Source organism: Hyla sarda, unplaced genomic scaffold, assembly GCF_029499605.1.
Source record: "Hyla sarda isolate aHylSar1 unplaced genomic scaffold, aHylSar1.hap1 scaffold_208, whole genome shotgun sequence".
In the NCBI taxonomy this organism is placed as follows: domain Eukaryota; kingdom Metazoa; phylum Chordata; class Amphibia; order Anura; family Hylidae; genus Hyla; species Hyla sarda.
Window position 1 is genome coordinate 119,315 of NW_026608744.1, and position 4,649 is coordinate 123,963.

Here is a 4,649-nt window from a genome sequence, read left to right on the forward strand (position 1 = left end):
AGGAAGATTCAGAGACCCTGAAGTTATACGAGAATTCGGCCCATGGGAGGAGATCTGCCCAGTCATCCTGGCGGGAGGAAACAAAATGTCGCAAATAATCACCCAAGATCTGGTTAATTCTTTCTACTTGTCCATTGGACTGGGGATGATATGCAGAAGAAAAATTTAATTTAATCTTGAGTTGTTTACAGAGAGCCCTCCAGAATTTAGACACGAATTGGACGCCTCTATCCGAGACAATCTGCGTAGGCAACCCGTGAAGACGAAAAATGTGTACAAAAAATTGTTTAGCCAACTGAGGCGCAGAAGGAAGACCAGGAAGAGGGATGAAATGTGCCATTTTGGAGAATCGATCAACGACCACCCAAATAACAGTGTTGCCACGGGAAGGGGGTAAATCAGTAATAAAATCCATACCAATCAGAGACCAAGGCTGTTCGGGGACAGGCAGAGGATGAAGAAAACCAGCGGGCTTCTGGCGAGGAGTCTTATCCCGGGCACAGATAGTGCAGGCTCGCACAAAGTCCACAACATCCGTCTCCAGAGTCGGCCACCAATAGAAGCGGGAGATGAGTTGCACAGATTTCTTGATGCCCGCATGACCTGCGAGATGGGAGGAGTGACCCCATTTGAGGATTCCGAGGCGTTGGCGTGGAGAAACAAAGGTCTTTCCTGGAGGAGTCTGCCTGATGGAGGCAGGAGAAGTGGAGATCAGGCAGTCAGGTGGAATGATGTGTTGCGGAGAGAGTTCAACTTCTGAGGCATCCGAGGAACGAGAGAGAGCATCGGCCCTAATGTTCTTATCGGCAGGACGAAAGTGAATCTCAAAATTAAATCGGGCAAAGAACAGAGACCACCGGGCCTGGCGAGGATTCAGCCGTTGGGCAGACTGGAGGTAGGAGAGGTTCTTGTGGTCGGTGTAGATAATAACAGGAAACCTTGATCCCTCCAGCAGATGCCTCCATTCCTCAAGTGCTAATTTAATGGCTAGAAGCTCTCGATCCCCGATGGAGTAGTTCCTCTCCGCTGGAGAGAAGGTCCTAGAGAAAAAACCACAAGTGACAGCATGCCCGGAGGAATTTTTTTGTAGAAGAACAGCTCCAGCTCCCACTGAGGAGGCATCAACCTCCAATAGGAAGGGTTTGGAAGGGTCAGGTCTGGAGAGGACGGGAGCCGAAGAAAAGGCAGACTTGAGTCGTTTAAAGGCGTCTTCTGCTTGAGGAGGCCAGGACTTGGGATCAGCATTTTTTTTGGTTAAAGCCACGATAGGAGCCACAATGGTAGAAAAATGTGGAATAAATTGCCTGTAATAATTGGCGAACCCCAAAAAGCGTTGGATAGCACGGAGTCCGGAGGGGCGTGGCCAATCTAAGACGGCAGAGAGTTTGTCTGGATCCATCTGTAGTCCCTGGCCAGAGACCAAATATCCTAGAAAAGGAAGAGATTGGCATTCAAACAGACATTTCTCAATTTTGGCATAGAGTTGATTGTCACGAAGTCTCTGAAGAACCATACGGACATGCTGGCGGTGTTCTTCTAGATTGGCAGAAAAAATTAGGATATCGTCCAGATATACAACAACACAGGAGTATAACAGATCACGAAAAATTTCATTGACAAAGTCTTGGAAGACGGCAGGGGCGTTGCACAGGCCAAAGGGCATGACCAGATACTCAAAGTGTCCATCTCTGGTGTTAAATGCCGTTTTCCACTCATCCCCCTCTCTGATGCGGATGAGGTTATAGGCGCCTCTTAAGTCCAATTTAGTAAAGATGTGGGCACCTTGGAGGCGATCAAAGAGTTCAGAGATGAGGGGTAAGGGGTAGCGGTTCTTAACCGTGATTTTATTAAGACCACGGTAGTCAATGCAAGGACGTAGGGAGCCATCTTTTTTGGACACAAAGAAAAATCCGGCTCCGGCAGGAGAGGAGGATTTACGGATAAAGCCCTTTTTTAGATTCTCCTGGACGTATTCAGACATGGCAAGAGTCTCTGGGGCAGAGAGAGGATAAATTCTGCCCCGGGGTGGAGTAGTGCCCGGGAGGAGGTCGATAGGACAATCATAAGGCCTGTGAGGAGGTAGAGTCTCAGCTTGTTTTTTGCAGAAAACATCCGCGAAGTCCATATAGGCCTTAGGGAGACCGGCTACTGGAGGAACCACAGAGTTACGGCAAGGGTTACTGGGAACCGGTTTTAGACAGTTCTTGGAACAAGAGGACCCCCAACTCTTGATTTCCCCAGTGGACCAATCCAGGGTTGGGGAATGAAGTTGAAGCCAGGGAAGTCCAAGGAGAATTTCCGAGGTGCAATTGGGGAGGACCAAAAGTTCAATCCTCTCGTGATGAGATCCGATGCTCATAAGAAGGGGCTCCGTGCGGAAACGTATGGTACAGTCCAATCTTTCAATATTTACACAATTGATGTAGAGGGGTCTGGCAAGACTGGTCACCGGGATGTTGAACCTGTTGACGAGAGCGGCCAAAATAAAATTTCCTGCAGATCCAGAGTCCAAGAAGGCCACAGTAGAGAAGGAGAAGGCAGAGGCAGACATCCGCACAGGCACAGTAAGACGTGGAGAAGCAGAGTAGACATCCAGGATTGTCTCACCTTTGTGCGGAGTCAGCGTACGTCTTTCCAGGCGGGGAGGACGGATAGGACAATCCCTCAGGAAGTGTTCGGTACTAGCACAGTACAGGCAGAGGTTCTCCATACGGCGTCGTGTCCTCTCTTGAGGTGTCAGACGAGACCGGTCGACCTGCATAGCCTCCACGGCGGGAGGCACAGGAACAGATTGCAGGGGACCAGAGGAGAGAGGAGCCGAGAAGAAACGCCTCGTGCGAACAGAGTCCATATCTTGGCGGAGTTCCTGACGCCTTTCGGAAAAACGCATGTCAATGCGAGTGGCTAGGTGAATAAGTTCATGTAGATTAGCAGGAATTTCTCGTGCGGCCAGAACATCTTTAATGTTGCTGGATAGGCCTTTTTTGAAGGTCGCGCAGAGGGCCTCATTATTCCAGGACAATTCTGAAGCAAGAGTACGGAATTGTACGGCATACTCGCCAACGGAAGAATTACCCTGGACCAGGTTCAACAGGGCAGTCTCAGCAGAAGAGGCTCGGGCAGGTTCCTCAAAGACACTTCGGATTTCCGAGAAGAAGGAGTGTACAGAGGCAGTGACGGGGTCATTGCGGTCCCAGAGCGGTGTGGCCCATGACAGGGCTTTTCCGGACAGAAGGCTGACTACGAAAGCCACCTTAGACCTTTCAGTGGGAAACAGGTCCGACATCATCTCCAGATGCAGGGAACATTGGGAAAGAAAGCCACGGCAAAACTTAGAGTCCCCATCAAATTTATCCGGCAAGGATAGGCGTAGCCCAGGAGCGGCCACTCGCTGCGGAGGAGGTGCAGGAGCTGGCGGAGGAGATGACTGCTGAAGCTGTGGTAGTAACTGTTGTAGCATAACGGTCAGTTGAGACAGCTGTTGGCCTTGTTGCGCTATCTGTTGTGACTGCTGGGCGACCACCGTGGTGAGGTCAGCGACAACTGGCAGAGGAACTTCAGCGGGATCCATGGCCGGATCTACTGTCACGATGCCGGCTGGCAGGTAGTGGATCCTCTGTGCCAGAGAGGGATTGGCGTGGACCGTGCTAGTGGACCGGTTCTAAGCCACTACTGGTTTTCACCAGAGCCCGCCGCAAAGCGGGATGGTCTTGCTGCGGCGGTAGTGACCAGGTCGTATCCACTAGCAACGGCTCACCTCTCTGGCTGCTGAAGATAGGCGCGGTACAAGGGAGTAGGCAGAAGCAAGGTCGGACGTAGCAGAAGGTCGGGGCAGGCAGCAAGGATCGTAGTCAGGGGCAACGGCAGAAGGTCTGGAACACAGGCTAGGAACACACAAGGAACGCTTTCACTGGCACAATGGCAACAAGATCCGGCAAGGGAGTGCAGGGGAAGTGAGGTGATATAGGGAAGTGCACAGGTGAACACACTAATTGGAACCACTGCGCCAATCAGCGGCGCAGTGGCCCTTTAAATCGCAGAGACCCGGCGCGCGCGCGCCCTAGGGAGCGGGGCCGCGCGCGCCGGGACAGAACAGACGGAGAGCGAGTCAGGTACGGGAGCCGGGGTGCGCATCGCGAGCGGGCGCTACCCGCATCGCGAATCGCATCCCGGCTGGCAGCGGAATCGCAGCGCCCCGGGTCAGAGGATGTGGCCGGAGCGCTGCAGCGGGGAGAGTGAAGCGAGCGCTCCGGGGAGGAGCGGGGACCCGGAGCGCTCGGCGTAACAACTATCCATTATACATTATTAAGGGGGTGAGTTAGGCTGCAACGAGGCCCCCACAAGAGCGAGGCCTGATGCGGTGGCCTAACGCGCCTAATTTGAGAGCCGCCTCTCAGTGGCGTTGCTATGGGGGGCGTAGGGGACAAACCACACCGGTTGATACCCTTTGGTAAGGTGACACCTTGACTCTGGTGCATCCGTCCCATACCTGTCACACACTGTGAAGCTGTGGTCAGGGGCTCGGCTGGAGGTGACAGAACTGACATGTACTTCTATTATGTGCTCCTCATTTTTTCCTGTACAGAGCATCAGGTCAGAGGGGAGGGGCGGAAGCAGCACGGCAGCCTGGACAGGTCAAAGGACATCAA